We start from the raw sequence: 27,767 nt of genomic DNA, 5'->3' as shown, positions 1-27,767 counted from the left end.
AACCAAAATAAAGACAAATCCCTGCACAGCCCACTTCGGTTGAGATCCTCCAACAGCCCTCTATGAGAGCATCACATTCCTTAAGCACCTCAGCAGCCAAGCAGGGACTCTGTTAGCATCAGCTGGAAAGCCCCCAAGCATGATACACAGCACACAGCTAGGAGGGAACCCAGGGGCAAGGCTCTCAACTGGTTGCAATTGCAAGGAAAGAAAATAATAGCCAAAATTAATAAGCTCAACTGCCTGTTTTGTTTGCAGCAGATTTGAAGCAGGACTCAGCCCAAGAGAGTCCTCGAAATGGCTGCCAGTATGCCCAGGGTAATTGTGCTGTACTGATTACCGGCTGAAAGGTTTGCTAAGCAAGAGTAGTTTTGAGTAGAAGCACAAAAGAACATGTTACAGAGGTCATAAAAGCACTAAACCTATTATCTCGGTATGTAATAAACATCATCCAAAGCAAAGAGATTATAAAGCCTAAGAAGAGTGGAAAATCCTGATGTGCCAAGTTATTTTCAGCTAATCTGCCTTAATATGATAAACTAGCACATTAGCACGTAGGATTTAAGTGGAACCCCCAAGCCAGGCAGTTGGAAACATTTTGTTTCAAGAGCAAAGATGATGGTTTCCAGCATCAGAAGAGAAAATACTGCAGACTACCAACATAGCATCCTGCACTCCTCTGTGTTGTCTAAAATGGCTCAGGCACTCTTCTCAGCTGTACATTGAGTACAGCAGGAAAAGCACAGAAAATAATTATATAAAGCATCTAGACAGAGAGGCTTGCAAATAAACCCTTCTGTAGTCCTGACTTCTGCTGTCTACTCCAAAAGCTTTTAGTGTGTCTTGCTCAAGCTGATCTCTGCTTTGCTGCTAAGCCTCTGATCCTTGTTTTTAGTATAATAACAACAACTGTCAGGCTCTCTTCCCCATTTCAGATGGCAGGAGATTGCCTCAGAATCTGGAATGTTTCAAGACCACCAGGACATTGCACAGGAGCTCAAGGAAACCCTGGAGTATTAGCATGGGATCCAACCTTCCTCACTGCTGCCTACATGAGATTATTTTTTTTTTCTTATAGAGCCTAAGAAGTACTGAAATATTTGTTATGCAAAGAAAATTAACGGAGTATATGACAGCCTGATGAGAATACTCTGACTGCATGAAGCTAAAAGGGTCTACCTAATTCACTCATGGTTTCACCATTCAAGTGTGTTATTTTGATTTCACTCCTATTAGGCATTCAGACAACTTGACAACATCAGTACTTTTTCATCCATCTTTCCTAAGTCTATGAAGAAATGAAATTGAAGAAATGAAATTATTCTTATTGTGAGCACAGGAAACCAAGCCTATCGGACACAGTTTTACACCCAAACCCTAAAGTTAGTCTTTACTAAGTAGCTTACGAACTAGCTCTGGGCTTTATAATCACTGCCTGGATTCATCTCTTACCACTTACAGCTTGTACTCTGGGAACGTATAGATCCCCTTCTGCTCTTTTGGATTCACCTGCTTCCAGACAAGCTTACAATATTTATTTTTTTTATGTTGTCTCAAGGGGATGCGTACAACATCAAGGAGCTTGCTGTTTGATGGTTATTCAATAGGCACAGAGGAACTCAAGTCAATGGACTATATATTATTTCATTCAGCCTACTGTACAAAGGAAATACCCTTTATAGTACACTTTATATTATATTAAGTAGATGTTCCTTTTAATTAACCAAGACATACAGCTTGGCCATAGCTCCTATTGTACATGTGACAACCTGTAACCAATGAAAACATAAGTTGGAAAGGAGATCTGATAAAGCTGGAGAGCACTTCAGTGCTCCTGGATCAAAATCCATGTAAAATCTGAAAGCAAGGACATGTACAGAACTGATATGCAAAGTCCCCTGAGTCTTCACTCCAAAAACACTCATGGACTTTCTTACTGGAACGAAAGCTAAGTGCCATCAATTGGGCTAGTTTCACTTCTGTCTTCTTTTCCCCAGTACTGTTTAAGACTTTTTACCAACAAAGGGGTGGAGCAAGTCAATATTTTGATGGAATTGCTGAGACATAAACAAGTCAGCCAATAGTGCTGTTCATATGCTTGGTAGTTAATCTCCCTGAAAGAGAATGCCAAAGCTTTTCAAAACACCTGGGCGGATTTTATTATCATAGTATTCCTGCAGCAGGAGGATTTGAAAATCAGTTTCTTGCTCACTGCTTGCTTTGACCGCTTTGCACAGGACATAATCTGGAAAAGCAAAAAAAAAGTTTTACAGCAGATAGAGGCAGAGGCTGCAGAGGTTTCCTCCCACATAAAAAAAAATATAAAAATGAAAATGGTCAAAATTCCTACTGTGCCTCAGTGTGGCACAAGGGATGATGTGCAGAGAAGGTACCTAGACAGATATAGTAGGTGTCCACTACATCTTGGGAAATATTAAAATCCCATTCCTCTGCAATTAAGTGGGATCTCAGTACCATGCAGTTTTTGAAGTTGTTTTTCTTCCTCTATGCTGAAATTAATGTGTTTATCTACAGGGAGATGCAAGAAGCAGGAAGAAAGAGGCCTCTGAAGGCAGCCTTTGTGGCATTCAGCCTAATGATTCACCTGTCTATTAGTCACCTAATTTCACAGTTCATAAACTTTAAAGGTTGCATTTTGAATGGGTCCAGCGGTCCTGGGATGCAAAAGTACTCATCTTCCACATAGAACAAGAAAACAGCTATACATGATGCTGCTCTCAGCTGGTTTTAATTCTCAAACATAAGTATGCATGAGAAGAGAGTAAACCCGTTTAAGAAAGGCATTCTCAAACATAAGTATGCATGAGAAGAGAGTAAACCCATTTAAGAAAGGCCACCAGCACCAACGCTTTGGGATCTGAAAGGGAGAGATGCCTCAGCTTGCTCACTAAGATACCTGATATGTCAATTTTCAAGCACTTTCATGATAAACTTGTCTTATCTTACAGATAATAACATAGTTGCAGTATGAGCACCAGACCCAATGTAAAGCTGGATATATGTGCCACCAATCCCACTGCTATGGAAGCTTTTCCATCACTAAAAAAATGAGTAAGCCTGTATTCTTCTTTTATATATATATATATATATATATATATATATATATATATATATAAGATATATATATCTTCACAGCTAAATGGATTTGGACTACACATTTAACAACTATGTTGCAAGAGCAATGCATCTTCGAAAATGAAATCCTACCCTTATTAGTAGACTGTGATCCAATGTTACGGATAAGGTGCCCATGGCACTAAGCTTTCTATAGTGGGAAAACACTAAAAAAAGTCACAACAGGAACTGATCAAGTTCACTACTATTCTTTCTCAGGAGGATTCCTGCTCCTCCATAATCAGCGGTTCCATGCAAGCAATGACTTAAATAGGATGAGTTAAAAGAAATTTTATTCCAGAAATGCTTTTAAGATCCTGTTAACAGTTCACTGTTAATTTCCCTGGGTACACGAACAAAATTACTTTGAAAACACAAGAATCAGCTGGCAAATGTCAATGGCACAGTAATGGATACATCCTGAAATTTGCCCTATAGGCAGAAAATAATTTGCTGTCACCCCTCAAGCAAACCCTGAGTAAGCAGATGGTTTCATAAGATAAAGATCAACACCTGTGATCTGCTTTGGGACAAATAGGGAAAGAAAATGAATGCCCAGATGTCCCCAGTCTATAGACATTTTAGGTGAGTTTTACCTTCAGTCCCACCTCGTATCAGCTGCCATGGTTTCTGCAACCTTGGTTTGTGTGATCTGCCACCAGGTAAAGCATGGCTGGATTCACTGGAGAAGCTTTAGCTCTCAGCAGAAAAAGTCAAACAGTGAGCTGTGCCATAGAAAGCAGAGGTTGGCACTCAGTGCTAGACCTTTGATGGCAAGGGGTAGGCCCAGTTGGAAAGGAAGAATTCAGAGACTGAAGGAAATCAGTTGCACTGGGGATCGCAAAACAGAAGCTGTACCTTAAGAGAGTGAGGAATTATTTGTTGAATTGACTGGAATGGCAGAGGCTTGAGGTACTTGGGAAAATCAAGCAGGAAGCACAGAGGCAAGTGAACTCCTGCACAGCTCAGTGTTCAACGCTGTCTCCCTCATTGACTGGCAACTCATGCCTGCAGCTATATGTATTTGACAGAAGAGCCCCTCAGTGGCTGAACAATATAAATCAGAAAATAAACCATTTACAGTCATAAACTTTAATCCTCAAAAACTGTTCTCTCAATACTTGAAAGAACAAGTCTAGGAATAACGGAAAACAAATATATTTCAACAAGCAACCTGATGTACTGTTAGTGTTTGGTCTTCAGATATGGAGCCTTCAAAAAGTCTGCTCTTCAGGAAGAGGCTTGCCTGAGCTAGGGAATATGCCCCAAAATAAGTTTTCCATGGATCATGTGCACATCACCTGATAAGCAAATGGTGATCAACAAGTCGTAAGGCTTTTCAATCTCAGTTACTGTACTGACACTTTAGAGATCCCACCACCACTTGGAAAAGATGGCAAAATGGAGCTTCTTTCTTAATGAGTGATGAGTATGCTTAACTGACTACCACTAAGGAAAAGAATAATTGCAATTTAGAGGCTGTCTCAATCTATAGGCTTTGAAGCAAGCAGCCTGATTTTCAAAAATGGCCAACCAGACAAACTCCATTTTTCTAAATTAAGGTTAGACTCAAAGTATTATTTTGATTTTCAAAGACATTGGAAACCTTATGGAAACTATTTTTCCAGTCCACCAATAGCTGCTGAGTTCTAATCATCTTTGTAGATGGGCTAAGTCATTTAGCTCTGCAATGAAAACCAAATCTTTTCAAAGTTGAGCCCTCAAAGGTTAAAGGAGATGCAACATTTCGGTAATGTCTCAGGTGATTTCCTGAAAATACATGCAAAAGTACCAGAGTAGATACCATTTCCAAGAAGAAAATAAACTATCAGAAGGAATGCAAATTGACAAGTGCCATTATTCTTTTCTTGACCAGTCCTTGATATCTCTCAATTGTCCTACTTTTTTTAAAAAAGGATGTTGCCATAGTGATATTACAGAACCTGCAAAACTGTCCCAGCTATTCATCACTGGAGATTAAAATACATTATGAAATGGGTTTTAATATATTATAAATTATACATACTGCCATACCAAATTCTATTATAAAACAGGCTTTAAATAACATATTGTGAAGCTAGAGTAGCTGTCCTGCAGTTCAGGTGGAAGATTGCTTTGTATTATAAAGTCTGATTTTTCAGGCTCACTAATGGCCCTGAGAAGGAATCATCCACTATGAAATTTTATCTCCAGTGTTTTATTCATCACCAGGATTTCTCCAAGTAGCTGGGGCTGAAGGGAGACACAGGGTTGGATTCAGCGCAGCTGCCCAGGCACACAGCATCACTGAAGATGCTACAGCAGGGATGAGACCTTCATCTGGGGCCAATAGAAGCAACAAGGAAGCTGTGGGATAATGCTGCTTTTCTTGATGGCAACTAGAGGCCAGCAGGAAAGTTCCAAGGCATCTCTAATAGGACCAGAGGCCTATTTTAAACTGAACATGGCCAGAGAAAGAAAATGAAGTTAGCAAGAAAATTATCAGATTTGCTTTTAAAAAGGGAGTCTTCCCTTACCATTTCTTTTCCCTGCATTTAGGAGGGCAATGGTACATCACACAGTGAAAGAAGACTGACATTCCACCCCTGAATTCTTCCGTCCATCCCATATAGTTACATATTTAGATGCTACAAGTCAGTTTTATTACCTGGATTGGAGAGAGCCTCTCTGGAGCTCAAGCTTGACAAGGAAGATCACTTCCTGGTCTCAGCCACAAACTATCTGAACCTAAAGTACTGGGACACTTTGGCACTAAGAGCAGGAGCCTCCCATGCCACCGTGAAAATAACTGGTGTTCCAACCCAGTAAGACAGTTTTCATTCCTCTAAGGAAATTTCATCCTCACAAGCAACAGAGAGAGCTATAAGTAGCCAAGAAAGCACTCCAAAACCCCCAGGTTAGCACAGGGCTGCCTTCAGCTGTGGGGTAGGTAACTGCTGGAGCCTGCTGGAGCAAAGAGCAGCTCCTTGCAGGGCTGCAGAGCCAATTCCTGAGTACTGGCACAGAACAATTAATCCCATAAATAACAACAGTTCTTCATATCAAACTGGATCTTTAGTACCGTATTTCCTTTTAAGTGCCTTGCCAATTTTATATCCACTTCACATGAATATCCTGAGCTTTAAAAAAAAAAACCACTACTTGCAAGAGTTTGGTTTAAAGCACAAACACTTGCATGACCCCAGGAAATTCAAACAGGGTCCCAAATGCATTATGGGTTCAGTGCTAGCTCCAAGGTGTTTCCATTAGATAGCCAACTCTTCTGGGTGCTCTTCTGTGGACAGATGACTTAACTCACATCAGAATGCTTCACACTGTAGATTTATGCTGTTCTTCAGTGCACTGTATCAGATACAGTTCTCCTGGCTACACTTTAGGACTGCCAGTGGTAAGGGCAGAAACAGTAAATGGACCATGTCTCTTAGTAAGCAAATCACAGTCTTTATGATTAACACTATCTGCCACCAGGAGACAGAAGGAGCTGTGGGTTTCACTAAAGCTAAGCAGTGTCTTCTTTCCCACAGAAATGCAGTGAATTACATATAGAGGATTCACACAACTGGAGTCACACCATAAATCTTGGTGGCAATTTACCATTTTTCTGAGCAGCAGACAAGTTGTTTCCTGATTTGCTAGTGAAGCAGCGCATTTCATTAATCTGGCTTTTATTCATCCTTACTCGAAAGGTCAGAACCAGTAGCCTGAGTTTCCTTGCTTTAACAAGGAAGCTTGCCTATTGATGAGCGTCAGGCACTGCTGAGGCCTCAGAAATAGACATTATGCTCAGAGGTCCCTTAGGCATGGCAAACTTCTTGTGTATCTTGAAGCTGCAAGGCATGAAAGCTTCGCACTGCATTCTCTGCCTGCTGCTACAGAAAAACTGCTTTAGATCAAAGCTTTCCCAGGCTTTTCTGTGGTTTTAATCACTCCCCTTGTGCACATGACACACAAGAGCCCTGACATTATCTGAGCTCATCATCAGTCTCTTCAGGAAGACAAACCTGCGCGTATTTGACTTGTGTGATCCACATGTTGTTTATGTCTGTATCAGAAACCCATCCTAAATAAACTCTGAGTCTGAGGTTTTTATGATCTTACACTCTCCAAGGGTTCAAATAGACAACAACTTCCCATTCAGAAGATCACACAGGCAGCCAATGGAGTCAATCAATCTGCTTTGCTTGCTTGCCCTGCCTCATGAGCAAGACCCATGCTTGTGCCCTTAAACTATGTGGCACCAAAGGTCAGCATTTGTTACATGAAATGAAATAAAGATGCAAGTTGCATAGGAAGATCAGACCATTTCTGAATAGGCAAGAAAACCAAAGATTCCTTCATAAACTTGATTACAGTTCAGCCTGTTGTGCTCCTGTCATTCTTGACCATCTTTCTGTGCTGCCTTCATCAGTATTACTGAGGTACCCTGCCTGCAAGCATCCTCTGCTCAAAGTAACAAAAACCATTGCTTCTACTGATGCCCAACTGGAAGTACAGATTCCTAATTCACATGCGCTGCTGTCCAAACTACTTCACATTTTAATTTTTCCCATCTTTTTGTGTGTACCAAAATCAGCCAGCATGCTTCTTTCTAAAGGTTTTGGACACCAAATTAGAATTTGTATAATGTACTTTGAATGGTCCCTCCAGAGAAAAGGCTACAGCCTGAATTCACCTTCAACAGAGTAGATGGAGAGACTCATTCCACATTCACCCCAACCATGGGCTGAGTTGGCAGATTCTCAGTCGCCATATAATCCAATAATGAGACATTATGTCATCAGGCACCGAGATTTTATAGTCCTGCTCCCTGTGGAAATACTTTTTCTCCCAGGGTGTTCTGTTTAGCACACCTGCTGAACCTGGCCTTCTGAACAAAAGTAATTCTCAACAACCTCTTAGACAAGATCAAGTCGGGGAAGAGGTGAGTAAGCCAACACACAGGGCTACCATTCAGAGAGATCTCCATGGGCTGGACAATCAGAAGGAAATTTCATGAAGCTTCCAAACAAAAGGCAGGTCCTTCATGTGAGATACATGCAACTATACAAGGCAACCAACAAAAAGAAAAACCAAAACAAAACCAACAAAACATACATGGCATGGTTTAGTGCCATGGGCAGTCACTGTGAGATGGACTTAGGAGCTGAGAAAGACCTAAGTGCTGAAATGTGGTAATTAATCAGCAACACAGAATCCTCAAGAACAGATGCTGACCCAGAGGACTCTAATTTGCAGACTCATGTTGTAGAGATCAGGCCTTTCTCTGGCATCCTGAGTTAGGCATCCATAAACCAGAAGTTAACATTAAAAACCTGGGCTTGCTTTATTTGCACTATCAAGCGCAGTGGTAAATAAATGCATAGTTTTTCCTAGTTTTCTCCATTTAAGCGAAAAAAAAAAAAAAAAAAAAAAAAAAAACCTTTGCATTGAACTAGAAGCCTTCCTGGAATTTAGTAAAAATACCAAGAAGTACAAATTGGCATTTTTTTTTTTAAATCAACAAACTTTTCAGATGCAAAAGAAATGAAATACAAATTTGAACAAATGCAGATAAACCTTCAGCAGAGAGTGGCTGAACTGCTGCACATGTTGGCTTGATCATCATTTCATACTTGCTAAATAAATCCACGTGAGTGCACTGATATTCAAAATTAGAGCAAGTATCATTTAAATTGCAAACTGTCTCTAGTCAATTATATACTTCAAAAAAAATCTGAGAAATTTAGCCAAAATAGATAAGCAGTGAAACCAGCAGTAATGTATGGAGATGTAAGGTTGACAAATCTTCCAGAAGAGTGTCTCGATCATGTTTGAACACTTTGAGGCATACAGGAACAGAGCCACAATATTTTTCAAGACAAGCAAAAAAAAAAGCATGGGGAAAAAAAAAAAAAAAGAAAAAAAAGGAAAAAAGATGATCACATGCTGTTTGGCTTCTGACTGTCATCTCATCTGACTACAGGGGCAGAAGGGCACAGTCATGGCAGGATGCTTGCAGAGTCCCAGGCTGTCAGTCAGTGTGCAGCCTGACCACCCATAGCACACCCCAGCTCGCAGGGCAGCAGCAGGCAGCTCCTTCGCAAGTTGGGGGATTACAAACACAAGCTGAAATGATCCTATGAAGCCACAAATTAACCTACAAACTGCTCTTGCAGTTGGCAGGATGCTGGGCTCACTCGGGGTGATGAAACGTGTCTTTGCATGTTGCCTGCAGCACCTTCACTGGCTGGGTCTGGAGAAAGCACCTGAATAGTTGCTGAGCATTCAGAAACACAGAGCTTGGAAATGAGTGAGAATTATGTCAAATATCGATGACCACATGAGACAGGTTCCCACAACATTGATACGGTGAGGACAAGAACACAGCTTACACTAAGCTACCATGTGATGGATACATACTGCCACACAATGTTCATCACTACACCAAGGACATTTAACACAAATGCTGTTTAATGTTTCTACTTGTTCATTTTCAGCATCTTTTCTAAATGGTAGGCCCCGAGTCCAAAATCCCTTTGCACAGAGACTGGCAGTGCTTCCTGTGAGAAGAAACACAGAATGACTACAAGAAACATCGACACTCACCTTAAGGCCATCTCATCTTACCAAAGAGAGAAGAAATGACAGGCACAAGTGACAGTTTAAAGTTTTCACTGATTTAAAAAAAAAAAAAAGAAAGAAAATTCCCATGATATATTTGGGTTCACCAAGAAGGAGAAAAATAAAGGGGAAAAAAAAACCAGACCTCCTATTTTCCTTAGCTTTGCTTCTAGGAATGGTTGAATAATTTTCATCTCTAACTTTTCCAAAGAATTAGCCTGAGGCAGAGAGCAAAGGCTGAACACTGCAGCACCATGGGAAAGCTCTGAATATCTGCTCCCAGTTTAAAGTCTCCTGCAACACCAAATAATATTAAAAGCAACGCTTCACAGCATTGTCAAAATTACTGCAGCAATGTATACCCTCCCTCAAAGTCCCTGTAGCTGGGGCAAGCCCTCTGAAGGCTTCATTTCCATCTCTCCATCTCTTTATGTGCCACTGATACCCATTTGCATCCAGAAAAATGGCACTGCTCCACAGCAGCAGAGAAGAAAACAGCAAAAACAACCCCAAGGACTCCTGAAAGCTTCTGTAGGCACCACAAGGGCAGAGTGCTCAGGGCAAATGAACTCTAATCTACAAATGAGCATTCACTGCTATTTTGCTTGCTTCAAGCCCAACTTCCCCCGTACAAGTGACAAATAGGTTTCCCCAGGCTGACCAAGCCTCAGTACCTGACACAGTCAACAACCTCACCACCAATAAGTTTGTGGATGTGCTGGAGCAGTCTGCAATGCAGTGACTGCCTTCATCAAGACCTAGAAACAAGAGTTAGCACAAGCAAACACAGAGCTTGCTCACTGAGTTGTTATTTCACAACCTCTAAACTACATTACTATGGAAATGAGGCTGGCATCTCCGCAGGATTGAAAAATTCCAGGAAACCTTGGAGGACTTTGATTTTTTTTTTTAAACATGGCAGTTTTAGAAATGACAGCTGCTGAAATTCTAAAGACAGGAAAAAGCTGTACATGTACGTTCACAACTGAGGAACGTCAGTCTCCAGGAATTAACATTTTAACTTGCGTTTTTCCTTCTTAAAAAAGCAAAATCAACAAAGCAGGGAGGAGCTCCATCTTGAAATCTGAAATAGATACTAATAATTTTCAGCACACACAACAATATTTGCTGATTACTTACTCATTTTTTGTATCCCTATAGATTTCCACTGAAAGCAAAAATCTGTTGCAAGTGAAACACCACTGGAATATTAAATGATGCATAATAATACACTGGATGATCAAGAACCTTTTCCTAGTAGATATTTTTGCTTACGAAAAGGGGGTTCTGAAATTTTCCATACTATCAATCCAGTTTAATCACACTTGGCTACTGGAAAATAGAGGGGGAAAAAAATCCTACTCATACCCCAGATATTCATTCATTGCTCCTGCAATTTAAGCATTCAAAAATTGCTTTGGGATTACAAAGCACAGAAAATGCCACAGAGCTTTAAAGCCAAATCATTCATCTCCTGCTCCCAGCAGGTCCTTCCACACTGCCACCATTTTATTGTGTGAAGAAAAACGCTATAACCTCACACAGGCGTACTATCTTTCCCATGGGGGGCTCCATGGGTAGCAGGTGGGCAGCACTGTTATCCGCACAGGGCAAACACTGCAAAGGACAGTCACTGTCTCAATATTTTTGTATGCAGGGCAGCCAGGGCATTCAGGAAATGATAGAAAAGCCACATTGAGGCAGAAAAGCCCAGGAGAGTTTCCTACCCCTTGGGTCAGCCCACCAAACTCACCGAGTCTCTCTGGGGAGAGTTCAGAGGAGAGGAGAAGGGCGCTTAGCAGAGTTCAGCTGAGTCTGAAGAAAAGCCAGTTCCCTGAGGAGCAGCATTTCAGTGATGGAAATCAGCAATTTCAGTTTTTCTTACAACAACAGTAAACAGACAGTTTTACCCATGTGGTAACCAAGTGAACAGCAGCTGTAGAGATTTTTCTGATCTCAGACTAATTTTTGGAGAATGCTGTCCTCAAAGAGGGGGGACTGGAAAGAGACATCTGAGTTTCTCTTGCTGCTTCTCACAAGGGCACTGAATCCACCTGCAGCCCTGGCATATGCAATGAAAACTGCAGTTCTCACCAGAAACAGCACTCACACAGAACATTCCAAAGCACTCCTTACATCAAAACTGCAAAAATATCTATTGGGACCTTTGCTGGGTGAAATGTCTCCTGGTTTTCTAGCAACAAGTCAGAAAAGAGATAACCTCAAAGTATTTATGCTGCAGAGAATCTTCCAACTAGTCCAAAAAAGCACACAGGGTAAGTTCCTCTCATCTTTATTTTACAACACCAGGGGACACTCTTTGAAAGTTCAGTTGTTTATTGTCTGACTTACTGATATCACAGGTAAGGATCAAATATTACAGGCCAGTTGCTCCAGTAGTAGGATTTTTCCTTCCCACGTGTACTCAGTGAACCACAGTCACAGACAGAGGATGCAGCCTTCGCAGTATCCTACAAAGTCACCACTGGGATTAATGCAACAGATGTGGAAGAAATATGAACTACTGCCAATGCAACTCCTTGAAACAAAGACTAAAGTGGTAAACAAGCTATTGTTTGAGACCCTACAAAGCATTCAAATTCCCAATATCTCATTTTTTACAGTGAAGAACATAACAAGAAGAAAGGCGACACAAACATGAATCTATCGGGTGACTGTGATTGACACTGAGCTGGTGAAGGACAGCACTGAAAATGGATCTATGAAGAGACCACAGAACTAATTCCTTTTGTGATATAATCCTGATCCTAAGCTGCAGTAGAAATGCTAATACATTAATCTATGTCTCTAATGTCACCATTCTAATTTAATACATTACTAAGGAGATAAATCTCTGAATACATCCTGCATAAATAGCATGCATTGTTATGATTTCCTTAATAAGCCATGGAAAATTAACATAGGCATTGCTAGCAGCTTCATATCCTAATGCAAATGCAATTTATTGTTTTGGGGGATGTAATGCTATACACATTTATAGATGAGTTATGATATTACACTAGTTTTTGCAGACAGCCTTGAGACAATCAACAGTAACACCCGCACCTTGTCAAGCAACTTTGGATGGGAAAAAGATGGGAATGCAGAGGAGCACCATTTTATTTTATCCCACAGTCCTCCCTGTTTGACTGTGCTGGAGAACAAAGGAATAAACATCCCAGTATCACCATACAAACCCATGGTGCCTTGAACACTGCAAGCAGAGCTGGTCTCACATACCAAAAAATTAAAGCAGAGCTAGAAAGGTATAAATAACAGCAAGAACGACTGAAGGAATGAAAAGGCTTTTGCGTAGGGGGACAAACACCAAATGGCTCCAGCTGGAAAATATGTTATCATAGAGATCCATAAAAATCAAGAGCAGCATGGAAAAGAGAGTAGGAGTAACAGCTGAGCATTTTCTAATGCAAAAAAAAAAAAAAAAAAAAAGAACAAGAACACAAACCTCAAGAACATCAAGCAAGGCAAAAAGCATGAGGTTCAAGAACAGACCAAAAGAGATACTACTTCATGAGACAGTTGAGCTGTGCAGCTCAGCCACAGGATGTTTCCCTACAGACAGGGGTGAACTGAATTTGAAAACCTCACATTGGGTCTTGCAACCCAGATGCCAGCCCTCCAGCTGCTCACAGCACTCATAGTGATCCACTAAACATGATGCTGCCAGCTTTGCTCAGTGGTAACCTCAGAACTGCCCATCTCCAGCACAGATTGGACTCCAACCCAAAAGGGACCACCATTGGGCACCAAAGGGGTCCTTGCTGCATGGGACATCAGGAGCACTCTTATTATGCATGTAGAGGAAATGTGCAAAGGACCTCGCTGCAGGAACAAGCCAGCAGCAGCTGGGTAGCACAAGCCTGGTTTTACAGAGACCAACTCCAACACAGGATTGGCCAAGTACTGCAACAAGCCTTTGCTATACAAAGATGGAGCTGCTGAAGAATTAGTCTGCACTCATTCCCACCTTCTTTGACCAAGCACTGTGCTGCCTTTCTGCACAGAAATTGAGTCAGCAGGGCAGGTTTGATCTTTGCCAATACCATGACAGGTTTGATTTATTTTCAGCTATAATACACACTCAGACTGTGGCTTCTGGCAACTTGCTTTATTTCCAGATCAATGAGAAATTATTATTGTGGAAAAGCAAGCCTGGGGAGTGGTTCTTATTTACTCCCAGGCACAGAAAACCCCCACTATTTACATGCAGTCAACTCACTTGGCTGCATGAGGAAATCAACAGGTTCCAGAAGATTCCTCCAACCAGAAGGATCCACTGGCCCTATGAACATCAAGTGGTGAAACACAGCAATGAAGATGAAACTGGATCACAGCCTGTAGCATTTTTGAAAAAAAAAAAAAAAAAAAAAAAAAAACAAACCAAAAAACTATCTTGAGCTTTGAAAAATAAGGATTCTTTCTTTTTCTGCTGGAGCCATTACCCACACCTGTAGATTGAGAGCCCCTTTGGATGACCCACATGACACAAAGCTTAGTGAAACTTGTGAAAGTGATTGCAATGCAATTAAGAGTTACCCAAAATTGACTCCTCAGGGGGTTCTCTTAGGTGGAGGAACTGTAATAATAACGGTATAATTCAAATAACCCACATTTTCTGTTTCTTCATGGGTTTGGAAGATTAAGAGAAAAAAGAAATCTGCATAGCAAACAAAAAAAATCTTCATTTATACTTTGTGAGAGACACTTGTAATTTCAGTGTTTCATTTCAATTCAGAGAGAAGTGTTGAGCGTTCAAAGTTTAGGATACGAGCAAAGAATCTCAAGTGGTTTATTTGGGACTGAAACATTTAATCCAACTTCAAAATGTTTATCTACCAGCATACCAGGGGGATAAAAACAGGGAGAGGCAAGGACATAAGAAATCTCTCAACAGAAGAGGGGCTCCTAGACTACCCAGCACTAAAAAAAAAAAAAAAAGAATAATCAAGATTTTACTCAGAAATCTATTCTGGAGGAAGATTGTTTTTGAACAGATATGTGAAAAAAATAAGCTTCTCAGACAGCTTCTTTGAGAATCAATTTTAGATAAATATTATGAAACCACAAGTAGCATGATAAACACGCATGCTAGGTTTCTTCACCCAGCTGCAGCTGGGAAACCAAGCAATAAATACTATTTATTTATTTTAATAGTATGCTTAGTGAAAGTATTACCAATATTTCCTGAGCTTAAAATCATCCGCAAATGTATTTTACCATGAGGCCTCAGCATTTTCATAGTAATTTACAACTTTAAAATGGTAAACTCTATTACTCTGTCACACCAACAACTGGGTAAGTGCAGAATGCTACTGTATGAAGTATGATGAAATTTATTGCTGCAGTCATTAGTACATATTGATTTTGTTTATAACAACCCAAGGGGAATACTAAACCGATTATGCCTGTGCTGTGCTCACTTTCACTCCCTGACAGGAAGCAGATGCTGCAATGCCAGTGTGTAAGCCACCCTTCTCCCTCCTCAGGTGGCTTTTTGCAAGCAATCAGTGTCACTCCTTTGCTTAGCACTTTGGATTTTGCTCCATTTTGTGGCTACTCCATGCATTGCTTGACTTACAAGAACTGGCAGCTCTCAGACAGCCAGGACAGCCACACACACAATTGTGATATTAGTGAATGCATGATTAAATGTATCAAATCCTTTCTAAGCACAATTTCCGTGGTTTAAATCAGGTTTTGAGTCCACTGACAGTATTAGATTCCCACACTTATACTTGAATCCCAGGTCCTGACAACAGTAGTACCAGCTGAGGACTTTTAAGATTATTGAATTATTTCTGCAAGATACAAGTGAAAAGACTTGTACATAGGAAAATCTGCAGACAAATGAGTTTTCTTGGTTTGACTCGCGTGGTGAACAGCATTACAGACAGTGGCTGATCAAAGACATGGCTTTTCATACCTCTGTAAGAAAACTTAGTATGAAATTCAATTTAAGGAATCAGAGAGTTTCATTTCAATATTTAATTGAAAAATATTTAATTAGTGTCACTCTGGAACTAGGACAAAAGAGGTGTTGAAAGACAACTTCCCATATTCAACTGATTTTGAACTTTGAGGGTAGCTCAGAAATTCCACCTGATTAATCTGAAAAGACTGACATAGTTATTTCATTCTATTCTTTCTACTGCTTTTACTTGAAAGGTATTTCTTTAATTGAACAGAAAAGCAATTTCAGTCTTAATGACACTAGTCCAAGGAATGGAGATTTATGGAAAAAAATGCAGGGAAAGGAAAGTCACCAAGTTGAGTGCAGGGTCAACTTAGGCATCACCATCCTCCAGCCCAGCTCAGCAGTGAGAGGCAATAGATGTTCCTCTCAAGCTTTAGAGTTGCAATAGAGATACCTCAATGTCTGTTTTGCTTTTTCTGCCCCAGGACAGGAGCACAGCCTCACCAATGGCAAGTCCCGCCTGATCAACCTAGTGGCCTTCTATAAGCTGAAAAGCTCCACACTGGAGGGCAATGGTTGCAGTCACTGTTCCGTTCTGTTTCTTCCTTTGAGCTTTCTCCCAGTTGCACAGCAGCACAGGCAAGGGCCATAACCAACAGCCCATAACAGGATCTGTGCAGAGGCCATAATACATTGTGTCACACAGACCTAACTCAGCACCCAGGAGTAAACTTGTCCTTATGAGGAGCATTCTGTGAGGATCAACAAGCACAGGGCCACTTCCCCTGTCAGTAGCTGGGTATTTCCTCCTCTCTCCCAAGAATATCATTTTGCAATGAAACAAGCCACAGCATACAGAAAAACAGTTACAACAGCATAGGCACACATCAAATGAAAATGGTGACCCTTGGAATCATAGAATATCCCAAGTTGGAAAGGATCCATAAGGATCATCAAGACCAAATGCAATTCATTAAGGCCTACTTTTAGCCAGACTAATCTCTGACTCTGCTCTCACACACCTCATTTCTTCATTGGGGCATACAAACCAGGTCATAGCAGCAAGATATTTTGGCTCAGCCTGGCAAGGCACACACTTTCTGGCAGAGCTTGCTTTTGTAGAAATCAAGCAGCAGCCCCTAGTGAAAAAACAAACACAGGCACTCCTGGGAAGTTATTTGATCTACATAACATCTCTCCACTTGGAAAATAGCATCCTAAATCCAGTTATCCATTGCTCAAAGGCCCTTATTTTCCACTCATCTTCCCAGATTATTTCTTTTCTTACAAACAGAGGGCTGTGTGCACCTGTACATTATTTTTGTTCATGGGTTTTTTGCCCCTTGTTTGTTTTCATTCTTCCCTTTTATGTAGCAGCTGGCTGCTGGACACTCCAAATCCCTCCTGAAGTCACTAAGTAATGTCACCACTTACTGTTTCCCACCTGCAGACCCATCATCACTAATTACAGCCTCCATAAATTAGTTCACCAGTGACAACCAAACGAAGCCATTAACAAATTGCCGTAATACCATGCAGCCCAGCTTCCCGATACAAGTAATGACTACCTGTAAACATCATCAGATTGCACAAGGATGATGTGGTGAATTCTCTATTGTTAGTGTCCAGCAAGTAGCCATGATGGCACAGCTTTAATTTTATCCCTTGTGCATAGGATTTTGCTCTGCTGCTCAAAGCAGAGGATATATACTTTGACTGCCAGTGCTTCTTGTGTTCACTAGAAACAAAGGAAAGAATCTGGTACTGGAGAACTGCAGTTCCTTCTCAGAGAAGATATTCCACCAATCTGTACATTAGCACAGAAGGTGGGGTCAGCAAGTCTGGCTTACATACAGCCCTCTCCACCAACACCAAGATGCTTTGAAGGGTAAAAGCACTACTCAAAGTAAAAGCTGTGGCCAAGAAGCAGAGTAGGCAGAGGCCTCTATATACGGTTTAAGACAATTTACTGTCCTTAGAGGGGCCTCTGTATTCCCTCTGAAGCAGCCATGGAGGGGCACACAGACATTTTCACTGCCAGGTTGCATCCAGATACATCTCAAAATGGTCCTCTCCATGAAATCAGTGCATTCCCTGACACTACCTTGTGCAGGACCCAGAATGCTGCTGCGAGAGGCGCCCACCCTGCACTAGGACCATATTCTGTCACTTAACCCACTTGAAAGGAAATCACTGCTCACACTGTGGGAATGGCAAGCACAGAACAAAGAGCTATAGGTTCTCCCCACAAGCCAGAGTTAATTTCATCATCTTTTGCTGCTTTAAACCAACAGTCCATGAAGCATCAATACAGAATAATCACTAGGTAGTCATTCTGGAAACATCCACATCACAGGGCCCTCAATGAAAGCATGGGGGAGAGAGAGAGAGAAAAAAAGAAATAATTTAAAAACACCAAACCATTAGTTTTGCCATAGATGCTATTCTGAGAGTTTGGAGGTAAGGTGCTTATTGAAAACAAGGCTTCCAAGCTCATTGATTGTTTCTTGCTTGCAGAAAATCCCAACTTAGGGCTCCCATTGATTTATGTCACATTTAAAAGCCTGGTTCTCTGGAGTTATTCCACCATAGTTCAAGCAAAGCAATTAATTCTTGGTGGTTTGTTTTTGTTTTTTTTTTTTTAAATAACTTACCTCCTGCATAGAAAGTTTCTGGAGCTGTACACAACATTATAGAAAAGAATCTCTTAAATGCTAAGCATGCCTGTTCCAACTCATTTCACAGATTGAACTACTGCAATGTTGGCAGACCTTTGTACCACAAGCGTGTGCACGCAGCATGCCTGGAATGTTTGATCACTCTGGTGGTGTCTAGCATGAGACATCTGTCAGCATTCAGTATAAAACCCATCCTATTCACCCATCACATAAGCTCTTTGTATGTGGAGATAACACATTAAACAGGTTAATTATTAAATGACCACACATCATAGAATCACAGCACGGCCAGTGTTGAAAGGGAACTCAAGGATCATGAATCTGCCAACTCCACTGCGACATGTAGGGCCACCAATGTCCCCATTTAATACCAGACCAGGCTGCTCAGGGCCCCATGCAGTCTGGCCTTGAACACCTCCAGGGACAGGGCATCCACAACCTCTCTGGGCAGCCTGTTCCAGCACCTCACCATTCTCTCTGTAAAGAACTTCCCCCTGATATCCAATCTAAATCTTCCCTCCTTCAGCTTAAAACCATTTCCCCTTGCCCTACTGTTTACCCTTCGAAAGAGTTGACTCCTCTCCTGTTTATAGGCTCCCTTTAGATACTGGAAGGCTGCAATGAGGTCACCCCACAGCCTTTCTAGGCTGAGCTCAGCCTGTCTTGGTGCTCCAGCCCTAAGATTATCTTTGAGGCCAAATGGATACAGAAGTGTTATTCTTTCCATTAGTTAAAATTTTATTAGAAAAAATTTCAAGGTAATGTATTCTAGCAGCTAAAATACTGAGCCTGCACACTCTCCTAGCCCAGTAGCAACCTGCAGCTCTCTCACACACCAGCCAGTCTCATCACCTGCAGGACTTTTCCCTGTTAAACAAACACAAAGGTTGGGCCAGGTACATCCAAACCCACAGCCTGCATGTGGCCCAAAACAGTTTGCACTGCAACCCTGCTCCAGACCAATTGCCCCTCCAGCAGCCAACCAAACATTTGGGCTGAAAACAGGGCACAGGGAGGGTGCCATGCAATGATAACTCAAGTTACAGCAAACAAGTTTATGACTTTGATGCACTGGGTAAACACCAGCCTGTGAACAAAAATTACGTAGCCATGCTTTCTATTTTGATAAATTTGAGAACAGGTTTCAAGACTGCCAAAAAAATATCAATTTTTAGTATATTTGTAACTCCATTTTCAGTCAACATATATACACAATCTGCATACTTTCAAATGGAACATACAAAATTGCAATCAGACATTCAGCTCAAAGAAATATCTGATCATGTCTCTCTAGCAGACTTCTATAAGCCCTCTCTTAACAGAGAGAAGTATCTCTCACTTCACAGTCACGCCTTATTCATATCATCACACTTGGCAGTATGGATATTTGTGAACAACTGTCTTCAACGATGAAGCACGGGAAGAGTAAAACTGCTTTAAAGTCTCTAACAAATACCTCCAGAGCTCACAGAGAACTACAGCCACTGCCATTTAACCAGCCTCAGGCATTAGCTTCACAAAACTCTGGTCAAATATCCCATTATTTTTATGGCCTGTTGACCTCCTTTTTATGTTTTGATTAAAAAACCCTAACATTTAAAACATTTTGCTACTTACATACATTAACTATATTGTACATTTTTGGGGAGTGCTCCAAATGTAATGCCTACTATTTTACTATGTTGGCCCACAGTGTTAGAGGTGGATGTTGGTGGTATGGAAGCAAAGGCTGAACCTTCCCACCAATATCCCATTCCAAGTTGTTGGCATGTGACAGATAGCAGCAGATGAGCAGCCTGACAAAATGGTATCTGATGTGGAAGTGTTTATGAAGCAAACGGGTGTCACTGAATTCCTCCATGTTAACAAGAGTTCAGACTGCTGCCAAAATAAAATCTGCATCAGCCAGCATCTTCTCCCAATACCTCCCTTAAGTATGAAGTGCAAGGAGTCCTTTGCAGCACTGATTGGTGCCCCAAGCCAAGAACAGGAGCTGCTCTGGGGGTCAGCACCTCTAGCACACTTGCAGTAAATGTACCACCATCCAGAGAACCCAGTGCTAGCCACCCAAAGGAGCCGGCAGTACTGCAGAAGCAGTCTTTTCCTGTGGCCACAGACCATGCTCTGGATGCCTAATTAACAACAGCACATTAAAAAAAAGTGAATCTCCCTCCATCCAGCCTGGTTTCACCAGTGCAAAGGCCTCACTGCTGTGGGATCATAAAATATCCTGCATTGGAAGGGACCCACAAGGACCACTGAATCTAAACCCTGCCACAAACTACACAAGACCACCCAGAACCCAAGCCCTATGTCTGAGTGCCCTACCTAAACGCTCCCAGAACTCCAGCAGCTCAGGGCTGTGCCCACTACCATTGGGAGCCCACTCCATGCCCACTGCCTTCAGTGGAAAAACCCTTTCCTAACTCTTCCCTGACAAACTGCCCCAGGTGGTTCCCTTAAGCCCTGCCACAGGGAGCTGAACTCAGCCCTGCCCATCTGCTCCCTGTAAGGAGCTGCAGCCACTATGAGGTCTCCCCTCAGCTTCCTCTGCTCTGGGTTGAACAAATACAGCGATCTCAGCTACTATTCATGCCACCTTTGTAGCCTTCCTTTGGATACTGATAGTTTTGTGTCTTTTTTTTTTCCCCCTATGGCACCCAAAACCACACCCAGTGCTCAAAGCGAGGATGGCTGCATACACGATGTCGTGGTATCAGCACAACTATTAATACATTCATCATCATTTGCACAAAATTCACTAAGTAGGCAGTTACTTAAACATCATTACATGATCATCACTGAATAAACAAGAAAACACATCCGCTTGTGAAAATGCAGAGGTAGCCCAGATCAGCCTGGCATAAGAAAGTATCACTTCCTTATGGGAATGGGAATTCAGCCTGGCCATGCCACCTGCCCCAGGTTTGTTTGCTGTGCAAAGGCACAGTCTGACCCCACAGAAAGAGACCTCCCCATTTCCCCAGGACTGCTTATATGATAGTTTTGTGCTTAGAGGCACAGCATAAAGTTGTGACAGTACACCAGTGGTGCCAGAACAAAGGCAGAGGACACCCAGCCAGCCTTTTCAATGAGGGTGGCACTCTGGGCATGAAGAACAACTCCACACAACATAGAAGCTGTGGCACAGAAAGGAAAACAAGCCTGTAAAACTTCATCAACTTCTTCACCCCCATCCCAGCTCTGCACCTCCCTCCGCCTCACACATCTTAAAGCAGCCTTCACAGCAACAAAATCCTGTTCTAGACTTACTCATAGAGCCACCTCTCACATGCCATTGCAGAGCAAAGCAGGGGGAAAATGGGCTACTACATCAGCTGCTTGCCTTATTTCACAACAACAAATCACCCTCTCCTGCTAACATGCAGTAACTAAAGAGGATTACATCACCCTTCCCACCCTCACCCAGACCAACCCCATCCAGACATTCAAGCAGAACCAACATCTCATCTCCTCACTGACAGCCCGTCCCAGCTTCGAGCACTATACCCTGAGCCACACAGCTGTACTCACTGCTACTGATCACCCCAATGCCTCTCCCACCCAACACTGGGGATTTACAGCACCTGCATACAATGCCACCTGCAGCCACCCACAGTGGACCCAACCCAAAAACTTACAAACCAGCTCTCAAGATTTATTTAAAAAACAAAACACATTTCTAGCTCTGACTTCAAGGCAATGATATGACAGGCAAAATACATGGTGTTAAAAGTTTCAGCAGACTGGCAGTGCTTCTTCAGACCCTGATTTTTTTGCTTGCCTTCTAAGAATCTTAAAAAAAAAAAAAAACACCTCTAGTATTTCCCCATAGGGAAGCTTTCTTTAAAAGCTACACTGGCCAAGCATCTTTTTTTTAAAGAGTTCATCAAGGATTCTTTTAAATTTGCTTTTTAGCTTTCTTTTTTAAAGATTCCCTTTGAAGCTACAGTACCTAAAACCAAGTCTTTTATTTATTTGCTTGTTTTGAGTACTGGATTCCTGTGCAATTACAGGGAACCCTACAGCTGCAAGATTCCAGTAGATTTTCAGAAATGCAACAAATGTCACAAGACTGAGAGATAGCAACGCCGTGGATCTGTCACAGCAATATCGTATCTTCCCCCAACTGTATAAAATTCAGGAAATTACACAATGACTGCATTTTTACTCATTGCTTGTTCTAAAGGTATCAAGGAAGCGGAGGTTTGCAACGAGTCTCTGTGAAGAGAGCAAAACCTGGGAGAGCCTCTCCTCAACATTAGTCTAGGAACAAGGTGAACCTAGAGGCTCACCAGCTGCAGTGCTTTACCAAGTACATTTGTGCTTGTGCCACCACCAGCTGCAGGCTTGCTGCTTGCTAATTGCAAGGAGACCAGCTCTGCTTTTTATTTTTTCCCCTGTTTTTAGAGGGGACTGGAGTACAGCCTGACTTACTACCTTAGTCTAAGTTTCAAGACTATAGAATAAAAATAATTTGCTGTTAGTCAACCAAAGCTGTCTTTTCTCTCTCTTTATTGATTACTCCTGAATAATCAATCGACATTTGGCACAGTCTTATTTATAATAATTCAAGTCAGCAGCAACATAATTTAGAAACTGGCTACTAGGCATGTGTTGGTAATGAATCGAATCCATGGATAATTCAAATTCATAGACTAAAAAATTACATTTAAATAACGTTAAGGTTGCGACAACCTGACAAAGGACCACAAGTCCAATGTGAAAACTTTGCCTTTCTCTGCGGAGGAGAGGAAAGCCTGAAGAAAACATGTGAAGGGACCAGCACTTGCTGTTTCGTCAGTGATCACACCACACCCTTCTGTTCCCACCTAGATGGCATCACATTTTGATGGAACTGAATGGCATCCCTCTTCCTTGTTCAGTCATCTGTATTAGTACCCTTTTAGCCCACGCTTTACAGTAGGAAATATTACCAAAGGAAAAATGGGAGAAGAAACAAACAGGGAAGGAACACTCACTTGCATCTGAAGATGTAGGCTCGCAGAAAGGACTCCAGAGAGGAGGGATCTCCAGAAAAAGATCCTTCCCTAGTGGCAGTCAGCCCTTAAATGAGTTCTGAGGGAGGCACAGCCGGGCTCTACTCCTTCTGGTCACACAGCTGAATTGCCTTCACCTGTGCTCCCAGGATTGACTCAGTCCTTTCCTCAGGTGATTAATCAGTGGTTCAGGCTGTGACTCAACAGTTCTTATACACCATGGTAGGAAATAAATTCCTATTTTTACACAACATATTGCTTAGCTTAGTATGAAGCCAAAGAAATGGGGTGTGTGAAATCCCTACATCTCGTGGGTCACTGAGCTGGTGGTGTGCTTATCCACTTGTATGGAAGCAGGAGAAACCAAAGCCCCTGGCTGTGAGGCTCCCACTGACCACAGAATCATAGAATGGCCTGGGTTGAAAGGGACCATAGTGAACATCAAGTTTCAACTCCCTGCTATGTGCAGGGTTGCCAGCCACTAGATCAGGCTGCCCAGAGCCACATCCAGCCTGGCCTTGAATGCCTCCAGGGATGGGGCATCCACAACCTCCTTAGGCAACCTGTTCCAGTGATTCACCACTCTCTGTATGAAAAACTTTCTCCTGATATCTAACCTAAACCTCCCCTGTCTCAGTTTAAAACCATTCCCCCTTGTCCTGTCACTGATACTCAGCTCCCATTGCAATACCCTAAATGGTCTAGCATGGAAGATTATTGTTAAACCTGTAAAAGGAGATACCTGGAAATTGTAGGTGGACTCACTCTGAGTAAACTAATGACTTTAAGCAGTTTGTTTTCCCATAGGATTTAAAAGCCACTGAAAACCACCTGGATGGATGGACATGATTACAGCTAGTCCCAGAAGGAGATGTATTACCCAGAAGCTGATGCTATCTGTGACCACCAGCCCTTGGCACTCCCCCACCACTGTGTGCTGAGATGGGTCTGTGCTTTAGAATTGCTGTAGTGCAGGACAAATTATTTCTGTTTACTTTAAAAGCATTTCAACAAATTATTATTTCTCCAAATGGAAATCACATGGAGAGCTAGTGACTGACTACATATTTACTTTTTAGTGGGATTAAATAGCTAATATCTCATTAAAACCATTGTGCAGCCAGACTAAAGTGCCAGAGCAGCCAGGCTGGGCTCAGCTCAAAGCATCACTACTTGTGGGTCACTAGTCTTGGTCTCAAGACGTGGATGTGGTACCTGGGCTCTATGAAGTTGTGAAAGATGAGGCTTACTTCAGCTAGAAGTGTGAAAGTATCAGTGCTTCCCTGTATTTTAATATCAGACAAATTTGGCTTTTTAACCATTGGAAAGTAATGTAGATCACAAGAAAGCTGAGATATATAAAAGAAACACCTCTCCCACTGCTCTAAATGCTCTTGAATACCTTCACACTGATGTAGGGCTTTTGAGGTGCTAAGCCAGCAGGAGCTCGTAAGAGCCACATTGAGGCAGTGCCCAGCTCATAAATGTAGCTTAATGTTTAAAAAAATTGTGTTTCTCTAACAAAAGTTCTGCCTGCAGCCTGCAGGAGTGTCGGAGCCAGAGACTTAGAGCCAAATGTGAATCCTCTGCCTTTCCCATGCAAACAAAATGAACATTTGGGTGTCAGACCCATAGCACAGTTATCTCTCAAACTAGATTATTAATATTGAACTGTACAGACAAACACAGTAATGAGTTATTAGACATTTTAGGGATTCAGCAGGAGGTTGATACAAAGCAGACCTTCATGGTAACCTACCTTATATATATTGCTATCAAAAAAAAAACAAACCAAAACCAAAAAACAACAGACAAAGCTTATGGCTGTGTGCTGGATTGCAAATACTATGGTATTTGCAGAGGAATTTCAATTATGGGAAAATGCACTGTCAAGCCCTCATTCAAACCTTTAATTACCAGTGCTTAACCACCACATACTGTTGAAGGAAACTATAATTCACTTTGAAAAAGACCTGGTTTATACCTATAATTAAACTAATCATAATTAATTCCAACAGTTACTGCTATAACTATTGAAGTATTAAATAAATGCATTGTCAGGGTTTGCCTATGGCAGTGCTGTGGTGGAAAAACAAGTGTGCTACTTTGAGAACTGGGGCCAGAGTTCCTCTGCTGCCATGGTGGCTCGTTCACTTGCTTTAGTCCATTACCTCTGAGCACTGTATACAAGCTGACATACTCCAGGATTCCTTGCAGTTCTGCGTCCAGGTCATGTATTTAGCAAAGGACAAGAAAGTTTTCTCCTTCATTTGACCCTTGTTTTTGAATGTAGCCTTCTCTCCAGCCTAAGATGTGTCAAGATATGTTCACTATGTAACATTTCTAAGATCTGAATCTGTTCCGTTTGTCTTTTGCCAACTCAAAACATTGCCAAGGGATCACCTTTTCCAGCCCTTTGCTTGAAGTACATTGCTTTCCCTTGGCACCTTTCAGCTGGACCCCAATCTCAATACAGCAGACCCCAATACAGCAGAGCCTTTCCTCTTGCCCATGAGGCCCTTTGTCCTCTGCTGCAGCACTGCTTTCCCAACAGTGGAAAATATTAATTTTTCCTCACCTACTGCTGCCTGAGTTCCTCTGCTGCAATTTTCTGCGTATTCTTCCTATCCCCTCTGCAGTCTCTGAGGAACACTGGGAAAGGCTAAGCATGAGGAAAACTCAGCCAGAAAGCTCTCAGGGAGCAGCAATCAGAGCTGGGGGACTGTAATCGAGAAAAAGAGGCCAGAGAGAAATAGTGGTTTCTTCTTTTTCTTTAAACAAAGTGACAGACAGACTGAAGGGAAGGGAAATATTCCCCTACAAATTCTGGGTTATAGTGGCAGTGTGGTGCACTAACAGATTATAGCATTTTATTGCAGAGTACTGTTAAACGGCAGGAGGCTTTTCTAGCATCAATGTCAAATATTGTGTAATCTGCAAGTAATAAACTAATAAAAGAATACAGGGCACATCATATTTCTTGACTTGCACAGTTTGCTTATTGGCTTTTATATATGTCTGCTTTTTAATTTCACCACCAGAACACATCAAGCTGCTTTTATTCCTTCCTTTCACAAGGCTGCCTGGGCTTTGTTTTGTGTTTGAAAGGCAGCTTCTTTCAAGTATATGGGTTCATATTCCCTTGCAGCCTTCAGACAAAACCAAGTCTACAGGGCTTTCAATGTACCATTGGCCAACAGAGCTGCCTGCATTGTTTCTTCTTTCTTGCAGCTCTGAGCTTTGCTCCACTGGCTTTGTCTGCAGTGATGCCAAAATCTTCCTTTTTCTCTCAGGACTTCCAGTGCCCATTCAGTTCTGTAAGTGGGCTCCCTATGAAAATACATGGGTCTGAATTTTTTAGCAAGTTCAAAGAGAGAGTATTCAGTGCTTTAAGTCTGTCTTACAGGATAGGCTTCTTGTTTGAAGATGTGATTATTCATTAGCTTCAAATTAAGTATGAGATCCTTCACTTGATCAAGACATAAACTGTTGGTACTGGGCTCTCCTGAGCAGCAGCTACAAAAAGAAGTTCTTGCAGAACTCTTCCTTGTTTCACTGGTGTAAGAATTATCACTATTGGCAGGACAACAACAAGTTATCCTAAATGTCCTGCTCTTCAGTCATTTACTTTGCCTATGTCTCAAACCATAAAGTTCAACAGTCTTCGCTGAAAAGACTGGGGGAGCAATGGTGTTTTCCTCCAGTCTAGAACATTTTTGTTCCTTCTGTGAGACAATCTGAAACCAAACACTTGAACACACTGTCTTCAAAATAAGATGGCTTTGATCTTTGTTACAACTTGGGAATATGATTCTAAAAGTATACATCATCTCCACTGTTACCCTCCAGAGAGCCCTGCTACCATACATACTGTGCTAATCCAGCTCAGAAATCCAGAGAATCAGCAAAACAGAGTGTTTCTTTTTTGAAAACAATCCTCTTGAAACGCTATCCTGAATGCGTTGCTTCTTGATGTTGCTTCTTTTTCTCTTGCATTTATTACTACTACATCTCAAACAGACCCTGCAAGCAAAGCCTCTTAAAGTTGATTATGAAAAATTCTCTTTGTAAACATGTTTGGTTATTTCTATTGGTCCCTCCAAGACTTTTTCTTCTGGGGGAACAGAAGCCTAACATGACTCAAGACACCCTGCAGGTATTTGTACAAACCAATGAGTGAACTGTGTGAGAAAAGAAAACAGATCTTTCACCACTTATCTGCTTTTTTTCCCCAAAGGCTTTGAAAGAAAGAGATTCAGTAGGAGGTAATACATCAAGATGAACAGCATCAGTTAGCAAGGTGGGAGGTCCGTGACTTCCCAGAGACCTACACACACAGGTGAGAGGTTTTAGCCTATCTGATGTGTCTACTGCTGGCAGAGAGAGAAATTTCTTGATAATCTTCACGAACAGGTCTGT

This window comes from Tympanuchus pallidicinctus, unplaced genomic scaffold, assembly GCF_026119805.1.
Source record: "Tympanuchus pallidicinctus isolate F22 unplaced genomic scaffold, pur_lepc_1.0 scaffold2, whole genome shotgun sequence".
NCBI lineage: Eukaryota > Metazoa > Chordata > Aves > Galliformes > Phasianidae > Tympanuchus > Tympanuchus pallidicinctus.
Note: the sequence above shows the minus strand (reverse complement) of the source record.